This window comes from Hemibagrus wyckioides, linkage group LG13 (assembly GCF_019097595.1).
Source record: "Hemibagrus wyckioides isolate EC202008001 linkage group LG13, SWU_Hwy_1.0, whole genome shotgun sequence".
In the NCBI taxonomy this organism is placed as follows: Eukaryota; Metazoa; Chordata; class Actinopteri; order Siluriformes; family Bagridae; genus Hemibagrus; species Hemibagrus wyckioides.
In genome coordinates this window covers 59,244-76,233 of record NC_080722.1, presented here as the reverse complement: position 1 = coordinate 76,233, position 16,990 = coordinate 59,244, and the positions used below count along the sequence as shown (strand labels likewise).

Sequence of the window (16,990 nt, the reverse complement as noted above, 5' to 3'; positions counted from 1 at the left end):
GACTAGAACATGTTGTTGGTGTTAAAGGAACAGCCCTCTCCTGGCTCAGGTCTTATCTGACTGACCGTTATCAGTTTGTAGATCTAGATGGTGACTTCTCCATGCATACCAAGGTTATGTTCGGTGTTCCACAAGGTTCTGTCTTAGGCCCACTGCTTTTCTCCCTATATATGTTACCCCTTGGTGCAATTATTCATAAACATGGTATTAGCTTCCACTGTTATGCAGATGACACACAGCTATATGTTTCAGCTAAATCAGATGAGAGACACCAGCTTATTAAGATGAATGAAAGAAGAATGTGTAAAGGACATTAGACATTGGATGGCCACTAACTTCCTCCTGCTTAATTCAGACAAGACAGAGGTGCTTGTACTAGGACCACAGGCAGTTAGAAGTGAGCTTTCTGATTACAGAGTAATGGTGGATGGTCTTTTGGTTTCATCTTGTCCAGCAGTAAAAGATCTTGGTGTGATTATTGACTCTGGTCTTTCATTCGAAGCTCATGTAGATAATATCACTATGGTAGCCTTCTTCCATCTTAGGAATATTGCTAAGATAAGAAATATGTTGTCGCTTCATGATGCAGAAAAATTAGTTCATGCTTTTGTTACTTCTAGGTTGGATTATTGTAATGTCTTACTCTCTGGATGTTCCAGTAGGAGCAGAAACAAGCTCCAGTTAGTCCAGAATGCAGCAGCTAGAGTCCTAACTAGAACCAGAAGATATGAACACATCACTCCTATTTTAGCCACACTACATTGGCTCCCAGTCAAATTTCACATTGATTATAAAATACTGTTACTAACCTATAAAGCACTAAATGGTCTCGCGCCACAGTACCTGAGCGATCTTTAGTCTTTTATGATCCGCCACGCCTACTCCGATCAAAGGGTGCTGGTTACATGGTAGTACCTCAAGTAGCAAAGGCTACAGCAGGGGGCAGAGCTTTCTCTTTCAAAGCCCCAAAGTTATGGAACAGCCTTCCAATTAGTGTTGGGGATTCAGACACAGTCTCAATGTTTAAGTCTAGGCTGAAGACACATTTGTTTAGTCAAGCTTTTAATGTATAGTTTTCTTAAGTAAAGGAGCAGATCTGGAAGGTTCATGGTCATAGACTGTTTGGTGTACTGGGATGTGTTGGATGCTGTCATCTTACCACCCTCACAAGGTAAGTCTCCAAGATGGCGGCGCGGCAGTAGCACGCAGCGGCCACTCCGGAACCAAAATGGTGCTTTCTTTTTGTTTTAGCACTAAACTCAAAGTGCATGGACACCAAAGACAGTGGTGTTCATGTATACGACCGCCAGACGATATTACGGTACAGAAATCATGCAGTTACTAACTTGCATGATGAACTACTCTGCAAACTTCGCGAACTCAGCTTGCTGCGAAGTCCAGGCCTTCAATCCTCGGCGTCGCCTGATGCCGGTGGCCGGGAGAGAGGACGTCGCAAGCGTTGTTCGAGGAAGCGGAAGCGCGGTAAAAGAGCAGGTGTCCGTGCTAGGCTAACAACCAACCCTAGCCGGCCGGCACTCCCTTCCATCATCTTGTCCAACGTCTGCTCACTGGATAATAAACTGGACTACATCCGACTCCAGCAAACTACACGGCGTGAGTTCAGAGACTGCTGCGTCTTTGTTTTCACGGAGACGTGGCTCAGTGACAGAGTTCCGGACACCGCCATTCAGCTAGCCGGGCTAACCGTGTTTCGTGCCGACAGGAATGCAGCTCTGTGCGGTAAGACTCGCGGTGGCGGTGTGTGTGTTTACATCAACACGGAATGGTGTAAGGACTCTGTGCTTGTGTCTAACTACTGCTCATCGGCAGTGGAGTTTGTAACTGTTAGATGCAGACCTTTTTATTTACTTTTTATTTATTCAAACATTCCCGGCGCGTATCGTGCGGAGCCCCGCCCCCACCTCGGCTACTCAGACCACATCTCTGTTATGTTGATTCCAGCATACAGACCACTCGTCAGACTCTCTAAACCGGTTCTGAAACAGGTTAAAACCTGGCCAGCAGGAGCCATCTCTGCTCTTCAGGACTGTTTTGAGTGCACTGACTGGGACATGTTTAGGGAGGCTGCAACCAACGGCGACTCTATTGACTCTATTGACTCTATGGAATACACGGCATCAGTGACCGGCTACATCGGGAAATGCATCGATGACGTGACTGTCTCCAAGACCATCACAACACGCTCCAACCAGAAGCCGTGGATGACTGCGAAAGTGCGTGCTCTCCTGAAATCGAGAGACTCTGCCTTCAGATCGGGGGACAGGGCGGCCTTAAAAACAGCAAGGGCCAAACTGTCCCGAGCGATCAGAGAGGCGAAGTGTGCACATGCCCAGAGAATCCACGGCCACTTCCAGAACAGCAGAGACTCCCGGCGCATGTGGCAGGGCATCCAGGCGATCACCAACTACAGGACAACTTCACCTGCCTGTGACAGTGACGCCTCCCTTCCAGATGCGCTGAACGACTTCTACGCTCGGTTTGAGGCAGAGAACAACACAACAGCGAGGAAGACCATCCGTCCTCCTAATGACCCAGTGCTTTGTCTCACCACGGCTGACGTGAAGAGAACTCTATACAGAGTTAACCCACCGAAGTCCACTGGACCAGATAACATTCCTGGCAGAGTTCTCGGGGAGTGTGCGGAGCAGCTAGCAGATGTCTTCACTGACATCTTCAACATCTCGCTGAGCAGCTCCATCATCCCTACGTGCCTCAAGACAACGACCATCGTCCCTGTGCCAAAGAAGTCCACGGTTTCCTGCCTCAATGACTACCGTCCCGTTGCACTCACACCAATCGTGATGAAATGCTTCGAGAGGCTCGTCATGAGGCACATCAAGTCACAGCTACCACCCTTGCTGGACCCTTTGCAGTTTGCGTATCGTCCTAACCGTTCCACGGAAGACGCCATCACCACAACCCTCCATCTGGCCCTCACACACCTGGACTGCAAAGACTCCTACGTTCGAATGCTGTTCATAGATTTCAGTTCAGCATTCAACACAATCATCCCTCAGCAGCTGGTTAAGAAGCTGAGTCTCCTGGGCCTGAACACCTCTCTCTGCAACTGGATCCTGGATTTCCTGACTGGGAGACCTCAGTCAGTCCGGATCGGGAGCAGTATCTCCAGCACCACCACACTGAGCACTGGAGCACCTCAGGGCTGTGTGCTCAGTCCATTGCTGTTCACTCTGCTGACTCACAACTGTGCAGCAATGCACAGCTCCAACCACATCGTCAAGTTCGCTGATGACACGACCGTGGTGGGTCTCATCAGCAAGAACGACGAGTCAGCATACAGAGAGGAGGTGCAACATCTAACAGCCTGGTGCAGAGCCAACAACCTCTCCCTGAACGTCGACAAGACCAAAGAGATGGTTGTTGACTTCAGGAGAGCACAGTGTGACCATTCTCCGCTGTCCATCGATGGCTCCTCTGTGGAGATCGTCAAGAGCATCAAATTCCTTGGTGTCCATCTGGCGGAGAACTTCACCTGGTCACTCAACACCAGCTCCATCACCAAGAAAGCCCAGCAGCGCCTCTACTTCCTGAGGAGGCTGAGTAAAGCCCATCTCCCTTCCCCCATCCTGACTGTGTTCTACAGAGGGACCATCGAGAGCGTCCTGAGCAGCTGCATCACTGCCTGGTTTGGGAACTGCACCGTCTCAGATCGCAAGACCCTTCAGCGGATAGTGAGGACAGCTGAGAAGATCATCGGAGTCTCTCTCCCCTCTATCACAGACATTTACACCGCACGCTGCATCCACAAAGCCATCAGCATTGTGGCTGACCCCACACACCCCTCACACACACTCTTACACACCCCACACACCCCTCACACACACACTTCACCCTCCTGCCATCTGGAAAGAGGTACCGGAGCATTCGGGCCTTACAACCAGACTGTGTAACAGTTTCTTTCCTCAAGCCATTAGGCTCCTCAACACCCGGGACTGAACTGTTCTACACTCTCACACACACTCTCACTCAGGACTGAACTGTTCTACACTCTCTCACACACACACACTCTCACTCAGGACTGAGCTGTATACTAACTCTCTGTCTCTCACACACAGATACACACACTCTCTCTTGACTGTGTGGACACAAACACACACACATAATTTATACTGTTCATTACTTACTGCACTACCTCTACCTGTCATCCGCTGCTATAGTTATATTTATGTTTATTCTATTTGCACTACCTCAACTGCTGCTGTGTATTTTTGCACAATATTTTTGCACAATACTTTTTTTTTTTTTTTTTCTATATCATTTCACTTTATCTATTTTATTTCACTTACATTCCAGTACACGTTCTTTTATTTCCTTTCAGCGCTAAGTGTCCTGTGTTCTTTTGTGTTGTCTTTATTGTATTTATTGTCTTTTTTGCACTGTCTTGTCTATGCTCTGTTTGCACCTAGCTGCACACTGTGCACTTTACGTGGCTAAGACAAACTTCTGTCCTAGCTCTGTGGTGTTGTTTGTTGTTTTTGTATTGTACTAGTAGTTGTATGTTTATGTAGCACCAGGTCCTGGAGAAACGTTGTTTCATTTCACTATGTACTGCGCCAGATATATGTGGTTGAAATGACAATAAAAGCTTCTTGATTCTTGATTCTTGATTCTTGATTCTCACAAGTCGCTCAGGTTTGCTGACTGTGAAGTGGTTGGATGCTTTATGTCCTGGGAAGCCTTCATGTCTGTGACCTTCTGGCTCTCCCTTTTAGTTATGCTGTCATAGCTAGTCTTGCTGGAGTCCCTGCCTGCACTTTACACATAATTCTACATTGTCTTTAAACATCACATGATCAGAAACTTAATATCTTTCTCTTTCTCTCTCTACCTTCTCTGTCGAGCTATACACCCCACTCCTGAGCTCCCAGTGTTTGCCAGTTTCCAGTGCGACCGCTGCCCCTACCCCTGGTCGGAGTCTCGCCGCTTGATGGAGCCCACTGATGCTGTGGATGGATCTGTGTGGACCAGGAGACAGCCATGGACAGAGACACTTGGGGACTTTCACACCATCACAGATCTGCCATTTCATCTGTCAGCCAGTGACAGCAAAGAACTAGTGTTTATAATGACCTTAGAAACTACACTGACCTAATAGTTCCTCATGGGTCATTGATTGCTGTTGTAGAAAGGACATTAATCAGCTACAGTTACATTATTTTCTGTTTAGTGTCACCCAAATGAGGATGGGTTCCCTTCTGAGCCTGGTTCCTCTCAAGGTTTCTTCCTTTCCATCCCAGGGAGTTTTTCCTTGCCACAGTTGCCACAGGCTTGCTCATTAGGGATAAAATAGTCTAATTATAGAATTTAATAATTTATTCTTATTTCTAGTTTAGTTATTTTTTATTTTTTATTATTATTTTTCATTTTCCCCTCCCCTTTCTCTGTTTTCTTCTTTTGTAAAGCTGCTTTGAGACAATGTTCATTGTAAAAGGTGCTATACAAAATAAATTGAATTGAATTGAATTGAATTGAACTTGTTTGTCCAGCATATCCCATGGAGGCCAAGTCAACACCTTAAACTCATTGTTCTCATCAAACCTTTCCTGAACCATTTCTGCTTTGTGCCATGGTGTATTATCCTACTGAAAGAGACCACAACCATCAGGGAATAGCGTTTCCATGAAAGAGTGTACATGATCTGCAGCAATGCTTAGGTAGGTGGTATGTGTCAAAGTAGCATCCACATGGATAGTAGGACCCAAAGTTTCCCAGCAGAACACTGACCAAAGCAGGACACTGCCTCTGCTGGCTTGTCTTCTTCCCATGGTGCATTCTGGTGCCATGTGTTCCCCAGATAAGCAACGCACATGCACGCGCACCTGGCCATCCACGTGATGTAAAAGAAAACATGGTTCATCAGACCAGGCCACCTTCTTCCATTGCTCCGTGGTCCAGTTCTTATGCTCATGTGCCAATTGTTGTGCCAATTGTTGTAGAAAACAAGATGGTGCCAGTGAGGTTGGCTGCCGTCACGACTGCTCCTACCACTTTTTCTTTGTTTTTATTTTTTAAGTTAACTTTTAATTCAGAAAAAAAAAGCAAATTCTTCAACATGGAATTCATTCGTTACAATAGAGATACTCTTATTTCTATTGGTGTACAATGTACTCACAATTCAACGTTTTTAACCCCGGATCCCAGCTTGCCGAGTGAGATCCTGAGGGAGAACAAAGGACATGACCAGTTGCTGGAGAACAAGCTCGATGACCTCAGGGCCAGGGTAAAGTTCCATTCAGGACTGCAATCTCCTCTGCTTCACTGAGACATAGCTGAACCCAGCGGTACCAGACCACGCCATCCAGCCAGCCGAGTTCTTCTCGATTCATCGCGTGGACAGAACACTCGAATTGTGGAAGTCAAGAGGAGGCGGTGTGTGTTTAATGGTGAACAGTAGCTGGTGCAACAGCACGAGCATTGTTCCTCTCACATGCTCCTGCACACCCAACCTGGAACTATTGAGCATCAAATGTCGTCCTTTTTATATTCCTCGGGAGTTTACATCGGTCATAATCAACGCCGTTTATATTCCACTTCAGGCGGACATGGACACTGCTTTATGCGAGCTGCATGAAGCACTCACACAGCACCAGACTCAGCACCAGGACGCTGTGCTTATTGTGGCGGGGGACTTTAACAGTGCCAACCTCAAACGCACAGCGCCGAACTTTTATCAGCACATCACCTGCCCCACGAAGTTCCCAACTTGGAGGGAGGTCTCACACTGGACAGACCAATCGGTAGCCACTTTGCAGGACGCTCTGGATGACGCAGACCCAGACATGTTTCGTCGCAGCTCTGATGACATCAACATGTTTACGGAAATGGTTGTAGGATTCATTGGGAAACCAGCAGATGACACACTTCACAAGACTATCAGAACGTTTCCTAATCAGAAACCATGGGTGGATAAAACTGTCCGCAATGCTTTGAGATCTTGCTCCGCTGCGTACAACACGGGGCTCGCCAGTGGAAACATGGACAAGTATAAAGCTGCATCCTACAGCGTGCGCAGAGTGGTGAAGGAGTTGAAGCGGCGCTATGGACAGAAACTAGAGTCACAATTTCAACAGAGTGGCTCTAGGAGTCTGTGGCAGGGACTAAGAACTATGACAGACTACAAAACACCGTCTTCCAGATTGAATGCAGACGCTTCTCTGGCAGACGAGCTAAACACTTTTTATGCTCGCTTCAAGGCTGCAACTCACAGTGCTAACAGTGTTAGCAGTGCTAACAGTGCTACAGGCAGCACACATGTGGAGCATGCCCGAGAAGAAAACGCATTCATCATCTTGGAGCACGATGTGAGAAAGGCATTCAGGAGAGTGAATACCAGGAAGGCAGCAGGACCAGATGGCATCACGGGTCGGGCCCTGAAGGCCTGTACTGACCAGCTTGCTCCAGTGTTCACTGAGATCTTCAACCTTTCCCTGGATCAGTCTATAATCCCGACGTGCTTCAAACGGTCCACCATTGTTCCAGTCCCCAGGAAACCTCAGCCCACCTGCCTGAACAATTACTGCCCAGTGGCCCTTACCTCAGTAGTGATGAAGTGCTTCGAAGGACTAATCAGAGACTTCATCACATCTTCCATACCTGACACTTTGGACCCGCTACAGTTCGCGTACCGTCCCAACCGCTCTATTGAGGACGCCATCGCATGTACCCAGCTTTAAGTTCCTTGGGGTCCACATCTCAGAGGACCTCACCTGGTCCGTGAACGCCTCATTCCTGGTTAAAAAGGCACAACAGCACCTTTATTTTCTGAGGAGACTGAAAAAGGCCCACCTCTGCTCCAAGAATCTTGTGAACTTTTACCGCTGTACCATTGAGAGCATTATTACCAACTGCATCTCAGTCTGGTACGGCAACTGCGCAGCTACAGACTGTAAAGCCCTTCAGCGGGTGGTGAAAACCTCCCAATGTATCACTGGCACTCAGCTACCCTCCATCAATAGCATTTTTAATAAATGCTGCCTGCAGAGGGTGAAAGGCATTATCAAAGATGCCTCACACCCGAATCATGGACTATTTAGCCTTGTCCCTTCCAGAAGGCACTTCCGGTGTATTAGCGCCCGCACAAACAGACTGAGAAATAGCTTCTTCCATGTGGCTGTTTCCTTACTGAACAGCTGAACACACTGATACACTGTAATATCTGTGTACTTTTACTTACCTATTTATATTTCCTACTACACCTGTACATAAGACATCCATTCTCCTTTACATATCATCCCCATAGCTGTATATCTTTATTGTAATTTATTGTAAATATGCCACTTACGCACTTCTGGTTGGATGTTACCTGCATTTCATTGGCTCTGTAAATGTACTCTGCACAATGACAAAAAAGTTGAATCTAATCTAAAGATAACTGTGGAGGTGTCTCATGAACAGCCCTGTGTTACCCTAATGAGTGTTCTTGCTAAAACTGTGCTCATGGTTTATTTATTATATAGTGAATAACTTTACCTGGATATTATAGTTTTAAAGCCTCTACAGAAATAAGACAAATGATCCTGGTGTATTTATGGGTGATATTTCCAACACACTTAGCACTGCTAAAATCTATAATATACACTTTTAGAAGAGTAATGATTCTCAATATCATTTTCTTCCTCATATCATCTCAGGGTTCGTCACACCTGGTTTGTTCATTATGGATAAATCTATATCCAGATTTCTGTAAACCCACTTTGTGAAAATGTTGATTGTTAAAAGCACTATTATAAATAAAATTAAACTATAGATATTGTCACAAGGATGTAGTTTTAGTCCATCAACAAGCCAGCCAGAGAAGGACAAGGGAAAATCCCATGTGTTAAGCTATAGAAAACATTTTTCTTATTAATTGGTAGGAAATGACTGCTGTATTACAGTAAAATATTAAACATACCTGAAATGTGAAGTGAATAAACACAAGCCAATGTTCTTCAGAGACTTTCTGCATTATCTGTGAAACTGATCATCCCTTTATAGGCTTGATGACACTTTTCTTAATTTTCACTGAAATTTACCTAAACCAAATCAGAGCTTGTGGGAGTGAGTTACTGCTGAAATAGGAACACCTGGAAATGTTTTAAGTTGTATTTATTGGGTAATTTTAAAAAGAAGTATGCATTCAATAATTATATTATTTGAATTGATATAATACTGCTAAATAGATTTGATAGATAAAATACACTTTACACATTACTATTCATTAACTCATAGATTACTTACCAGGAACTAAACAGGAAGCACTTTTTTTATTAAATTTACAATTATCTTATTTCTATGAACCGCTGGTTAATTATGCAGTAAGTATGATAGGAGGAGTTCACTATTAGCTATGTAGTAATTGGTGTCTGACGTTTTCTCTGCAAAAGGAGAAAGAGAAAATCTCTTACATGATGTTATTAGTTGTACACTGATGGAGACATGAGTGCAAAACTCTTACAATTGCTGTCCAAAGGCATCTCCATGGTCTTAAAGTGGTTCTGTCGACAGCAATCCAGTGCATGTCCAGCATCCACGTGGGACCTCCGCAGCAGTCACGAGCAGCCTCCAAGTGATGAGAACAGATGTGTATTATACTTTTAGTGCATTATTGTCAAAAATGTACTGTAAATATTTGAGATATTATAGGTTTTCCCAGAGGAGCGTAGGTTCAGATTGCTATGTTTATTTAGCCAGTGAAGATCTAAAAGACATAAATGGTCCAAATAACAGACACCAAATATTCTCCATTAACATACTTTCATTTTTGTAAATAATTTAAATAACAGAAATTAATAAGGAATTACTATGTGTAATACTGCTCAATATCACCATTAACTACTGAAGAACATAAGTTTTTTCATGTTTAACTTTATAATACTGTTCCACACCTTCATTGACTCCTGAACAACAATACAGTAATACTTGAGTCATTAATAATAATAACCCATATAGACATTTATAGTTTAGACACTGAGATACTTGAATAGTTAATAATGTATTCATAGTAACGTCCTTGTTGATTAAATAAAGATTATATTGTTTCTGCTCTGTTCCTGCATAGAATAGAATAGTAAAGTCTTACTGACTTTTGCAATTAGTGTAGGGTGCTAAAGTCCAGAGTGGTGATGAACCCCTGAGCTGGACTACGGTGATTTGAGGGAACCCCTGAGCTGGACTGTTTGGTTGTACAGGTTTCTGAGACACTTCTCTCCCTAGTTTCTTTGGCTTCTGTTTTTGTGACAGTCTATAGATGGCTTATAAAATGTCTACACTGCAGAAATCAATGTGTGTTGTTTTGTTAAAATAAATAATTATTCCAAGCTATGTACTGTATGTTATTTAATGGTCACAAAAAGAGGAAGTAACTGAAAAAGTGCAACCAAAGTGCTGTAAGGAATAAATATGTCTTGTAAGTATCCTTTAGACATGTTCTGAAATATCTAGTGAATTGATTTAAAATGTCTCTTCTTTCATTTTTAATGGATTATGCAAACTGGCATGTCTCTCCTTCCTTACTTTCCATAGAACTTTACATGAACCAAATCAGATTGGTGGTAGGGTATGGCTGAAAAAGCAAGGAATGGAGATGTTTGTCAGGCTCTTCTTCTTGCATAATTGTAGAGTTGTGGACTTGGTTCTGTTTTGATATTTAAGTCTATATATAGGAGATACACTATATGGCTAAATGTTTGTGGACACCTGACATTTTTCTGCATTATGTAGTGAGATTATATTTTGTATCTTAGCAATATTTCTGAGATTAATGATTAAACAGAAAGGCCATCCAGAGTTACTCTGTGATAAGAAAGCTTAATTCTAGCTTCCTGTGGCCTTGTCCGAATTAGGCAAGGGTGACTCAGCATCCACTGTCTAATGTCATTTTGTCAGGAACAGCTGGACAGTTCCCTGCCAGGCCTGGAGGGGGTGCTGGCAGGTGATTCTGTGAAGCCTGCCTTATTGTGTGTATTTTGTGCCATGCCTTTCCTATTGTTTTCATTCCCACCATGTCACCTGTTCCCCATTAGTCCTAATGATGTGCCCTATAAATAGGGATCCTTTCATACCTGTCTTTGTCGGTCATTGTTCTATGTTTTATGTTCCTTGTTTGTTGTCCGTAAGTCAGGTAAGTTGGGTTTGCGTCCCGCACAGGCGGGGGTGCCTGGACGTTACACTTTTACACATTCCTCAACTTTGTTGCATTGGTGTCTATCATCTGGCAGAAGCATATAACTGTGTGTCATCAGCATAGCAGCAGAAGCTGGGACCATGTTTACAAATAATTATATAATATTATCTATAGTATTATAAGCTGCACTACAATCATAGAGACAGGAGGTCATTTGTAGGACATTTCAATTCATTTCAATTCAATTTGTATAGAGCTTTTGACAATAGACATTGTCTCAAAGCAGCTTTAGAAAAACATATTTTAAAAAAAGGTTTAAAATTACATTATATTTATATATTATCCCCAAAGAGAAAGCCTATGGCAACAGTTGTGAGGAAAAACTCCCTGAGATGTTGAGTGTGGGATTATAAATCACATCACAGTCGTGTCATCGGCAAAGTTGATGATAAACCTTGATGGTTGGAGCTGTGCATTGCTGCACAGTCATGAGTCAGTAGAATGAACAGCAGTAGGCAGAACTTTTCATTTGAATCTATTCCATATGGTAAGGTAGGATTCTGACTTTTTACTTGGTTGGTTCTATAGCTCTTATTTGAACTGTGTTATATTGTGAAGCTTGTTGATCCTTTAGTGTTGGTCTATGCTTCTTAGTTGTCTCAGGTGATTAATCAAGTGTAGTTTCAGTCTCCCTTAAAGTGTGAATTGTGGGCAGGGCTTACTTATTTATACTGAAGATTGTCTCTGCCAAGACCTGTTACAATTAAATAGTAAGTGTCTACTCACATACTTTTCTTGTTCTGTTCTTAACTCATACTTAACCTCACTTTGATTAGACCACAGACATGTGCCTCACACCCATCTCTGTTGTCACCTCTTACAGACACAGGCATGCTCATCCATGAAGCAGAGTTCATGTTTCCAGCAATCTACCCTCCTCTGTTGTCTCAGTCTCAAACAGTGGTGGTAGGTGAGCTCAGGAACTGCCAGTCTGCTGTAAGGAAGGCTGATTTAATCTCTGCTTTATCCTCCCACTATTCCTTTGATTTTCTGCCACTAACCGAGACCTGGATATCCACACAGAACACTGCTACACCGGCTGCTCTATCCTCTGCCTAGGCTTTCTCTCACTCACCATGAGAATCAGGCAGGGGTGGTGGCACAGGTCTGCTGTTATCACAGAGACCTGTTTCACACCTCTCCCATTGTCTCATCTAACCATCTCTTCTTTTGAATTCCATGCAGTTTCAGTTACCTCTCCGATCAACCTCTTCATCATTGTCATCTACTGCCCTCCTGGTCCCCTAGGAAACTTCATGGAAGAAATGGACACACTACTCAGTGTCTTCCCTTTTGATAGCACCTCTCTGACGGTCCTTGAAGATTTCAACCTCCCATCCAACAAACTTCAGTCTTCTGGCCTTCTGGCTCTTCTGAATTCATTTACTTGTTCTCTGGTTTCCTCCCACATCTGCTGCGCTACTGCTTTCCATTATTAGTTATTAAAGTTTAAATAAGCCGGTTTTCAAACAGCAATCAGAGGAAAACCCTCACCAGATCTCTTTATTATCAGGATAAATTCACTCATAGGTATATAATCATACAGTATGACTAACTTTCAGCTTGTACAGTGTGTCAGCTGCAGGATGTTTAGTAATTCTTCCTTTTGAGCTTCCGTTTGAAGCTCATGTAGATAATATCACTCGGATAGCCTTCTTTCATCTCAGAAATATTGCTAAGATAAGAAATATGATGTCACTTCATGATGCAGAGAAACTAGTTCATGCTTTTGTTACCTCTAGGTTGGATTATTGTAATGTCTTACTGTCTGGATGTTCCAGTAGGAGCAGAAACAAGCTCCAGTTAGTCCAGAATGCAGCAGCTAGAGTCCTAACTAGAACCAGAAGATATTACTGACCTATAAAGCACTAAATGGTCTCACACAGCAGTACCTGAGCGATCTTTTAGTCTTTTATGATCCACCACGCCTACTCCGATCAAAGGGTGCTGGTTATTTGGTAGTACCTCAAGTAGCAAAGGCTACAGCAGGGGGCGGAGCTTTCTCTTTCAAAGCCCCAAAGTTATGGAACAGCCTTCCAATTAGTGTTGGGGATTCAGACACAGTCTCAATGTTTAAGTCTAGGCTGAAGACACATTTGTTTAGTCGAGCTTTTAATGTATAGTTTTCTTATGTAAAGGAGCAGATCTGGAAGGTTCATGGTCATAGAGTGTTTGGTGACTGGGATGTGTTGGATGCTGTCATCTTACCACCCTCACAAGTCACTCAGGTCACTGACTGTGAAGTGGTTGGATGCTTTATGTCCCGGGAAGCCTTCATGTCTGTGACCTTCTGGCTCTCCCTTTTAGTTATGATGTCATAGCTAGTCTTGCCGGAGTCCCTGCCTGCACTTTACACATAATTCTACATTGTCTTTAAACATCACATGATCAGAAACTTAATATCTTTCTCTTTCTCTCTCTGTCTTTCTCTGTGGAGCTATACACCCCACTCCTGAGCTCCCAGTTTCCATTGTGACCACTGCCCTACCCCTGGTTGGAGTCTCGCCACTTGATGGTGCCCACTGATGCTGTGGATGGATCTGTGTGGACCAGGAGACAGCCATGGACAGAGCCACTTGGGGACTTTCACACCGTCACAGATCTGCCATTTCATCTGTCAGCCAGTGACAGCAAAGAAGTAGTGTCTATAATGACCTTTTCCTTGCCACCGTCGCCACAGGCTTGCTCATTATGGATAAAATAGTTTAATAATTAAATTTAATAATTTGTTCTTATTTCTAGTTATTGTTTTTTTTTTGCCCTCCCCTTTCTCTGTTTCTCTTCTTTTGTAAAGCTGCTTTGAGACAATGTTCATTGTAAAAGGCGTTATACAAAATTAACTAAAAAATTAAATAAATTGAATTAAATTGAATTGAATTCTCCTTTTCATTCAACAGCTGCCCTCCAACACACAAGGGACAAAATGTCATGGACTTGGTCTTCACCTGTCCTTTCCCAGTGACACACATGCTACCCCACTTCATATCTCAGATCATCACTTGATATCCTTCACTATCATTCTCCCTGTCCTACCCAAACATATCTCCCAGCGTCCCTCTCTCTCCTGCCGTAACCTCCACTCTATCTCCCCTTCCTCTGTAGCTTCTTGCACTCTTTCATCTCTTCCTGACCATGATTCCTTTTCTTCCCTACCCCTAGACTCAGCTACAGACACCATTCTCTCCACTCTTTCCTCAACCATGGACATTTTACAAGGAAAATCTTGAAGCTTCTGCACAAGATCCCTGAGAGCTTGACAATATCATCTCTGCACTACTCAACCATAAGACTCCACCTGCTCCATCCTCCCTGACCACTGAAGATTTCGCCACTTTTTACACAGAGAAGATTGAGAAGGTCTGCCAGACCTTTATGCCTGCCCTAACTTCATTTACATTTACATTACAGTCAGGTCTTCCTCTGAATGCAATTCGTCCACTGCAAATGATCCAAAATGCAGCTGCATGGCTTGTTTTCTTCCTGCTTAAATTATCTCACATCACTGGCTTCCGGTAGCTGTACACATCAGATTCAAAGCACTGATGCTTGCCTACAAAGCCAAGAATGGACCAGCATCTTACCTTGAAGATCTTCTTACTCCTCACACTGACCCTTGCTCCCTCTGATCCACTAGCACTGCCCGACTGGTTCCACCATCTCTCAGGGTAAAAGGTATGTATTTATCTAGACTCTTCTCTGTTCTGGCACTGAGGTGGTGGAATGAACTTCCCCTAGATGTCCATACAGCCAAGTCACTGACTGTCTTCAAACAATGACTGAAGACCTACCTTTTCCTGAAGCACTTAAACTAGCCCCAAAACTAATCTTTAGTTCTTCTGCAGTTTGAACCAGAAACCATGAAAAGCGACCTGGTATCTCAGATCAAAACCTGGCATTGCTCAGACCTTCTGGAGAAGATCTCACTCCTGATGATCTGTCTTTGGGTTCCTGAGCCCTGGAGTCCATGAACCATGCTAGAAGCATCCTGATAGTGGAGAGAGCAGATCTTTCTTCCAACTGGCCTTGATGTTGAGGAGGTGTGTAATCATGCATGGCGATGTACATCATAAAAAAACTCATACATTCAACATAAAGAGCCTTGAACATTCTTTAGCTTTAGCTCGGCTTCTCTTCACATTCCATTCCATCCTACAGAACAGAACATCTGAGGTTATGTGGAGAATCTGTGAACCCCCACCATGGCTGTGTTAATGTAATGTGGAATAAAGTGGCATAGATCTTCTTGAAATCTTTAAAAGCCACCTTTATAAAGCCGTGTAGAATACACTGACCGTCTCTAATTGTAGCTTGGGCTCCATTAATGCTGCTCTAATTCACCGGACACAAGATTTCAACAAAGCCTCACATTTCACTGTCTTGATCTCGCTAAAAAACATCATCTCCTCTTTCTTCTGTGTTACATAAACTTCTCCTTGTGGAACATTTCAAAGAGAAAAAAAAACAAAACAATTTTAAGTATCCTGTCTATAACCTATCCGGACTGACTGAGGACTCCCAGTCAGGAAGTTCAAGACCACCCGTGCCCCATGGCCTGACTTGCAGGATTTGTTTTAAATTGTAAAACAGAAGGAAGACTCTTTCCTATTCAGATTCCTGCTTTGCCTCAGTAACATATGTGGGAGATAATTTTATAGTTTGAAGTGTATATGTATGGGAGAATGCAAGAGAATGAGCAGCTGTATCGATGATGTCAGTTTGGCAGGCTTTCTCAGCGGTAACAGGCTTGCCAAATTTGGACCAGTCAATATCAGAGCTGTACTCCAGGTCATCGTGACCCATCTTCACCCCGCTGGTACCTTGAGAGGCAATAACCTCATCATGGAGCAAATGCAGAGAGTGTTGAACAGTGATGGCAGTACCAGGTTAAATGTCTAGATCAAATATGCAGAAGAGAAAAGATAAATGAGAAAGCAGTGAAGTGTAAAATGCAATGATAAAGAACAAAGATGGGGGTAGGCCCCTGTAGAACTGAGAACTTACCCATGCTGTCCACTGTGGATGAATGAGTCACCTGGGAAAGTGGAGCTGAAGAAAATCCCACTGGTGGGGGCGGAGATGCCCACATTTTTAATATAATGATTCGCGAAAATTTAATTATAATGGTATTCAAAAAGTTATAAATTCAAAGATAATGGTGTCAAAAAAGAACCTAATGCTCCAAAAAGAAAAATAGGTGGGACACCAGAGAGCTGGTGACATGTTTCTTTTGGAGAAGATATGGAAAATGAATAAAAAGATGGTGTTCGTTGATGCCAAAAGAGAGGTTGTTGGGACGTTCATGCGTGAGCATCTCAATTCTTGTATCAGCGCTGATTGCAAATAAAATCTCATATCTGCATTCATCTAGTCTGTATGATTGTCTTATTTAGTTAGAGTCTCACTCAGACTGAGCTGTCTGGTCAGTGTGGAAACTGGAGTCAGGTTTTGTAGTGAAATAGTGGTAGTGAGTACAACAAAATTTTTATTCCACACATATCATTTCATCTTGCAAGAATTTAACATCACATTTGTGAAAACATAGAGGTCAGCATAATGACCACTTTCTTTACTATGAACCTAATGTTAGCTCACAGCACTGATGGATTTTATTGTGTATGTAAATAAATCTGTCATTATTATGTCGTAATTATGTCGTGTATGGCTACTTACAATTTAGTTAGTTAAGTGAGCTAACGTAATGAGTAACTCTTGAGCAGCAGTCTACATTAACGTTACTGATGTTCTACAGAAACATAATAACCCAAGAGCTCAACTTTTATTGTT

General features: G+C 43.2%; 1 protein-coding gene across 1 annotated transcript in view; it reads right to left on the bottom strand.

Annotated features, from left to right (window-relative positions):
- LOC131363398 (macrophage mannose receptor 1-like) overlaps positions 1-8,970 on the bottom strand; it is a 34,087-nt gene extending 25,117 nt beyond the window's left edge. The window contains exon 1 of the mRNA XM_058405896.1: positions 8,936-8,970. The gene's annotated coding sequence lies outside the window, so the exon portion shown is untranslated. The remainder of the gene's footprint in view (positions 1-8,935) is intronic.
- Positions 8,971-16,990: the final 8,020 nt, after the last annotated feature.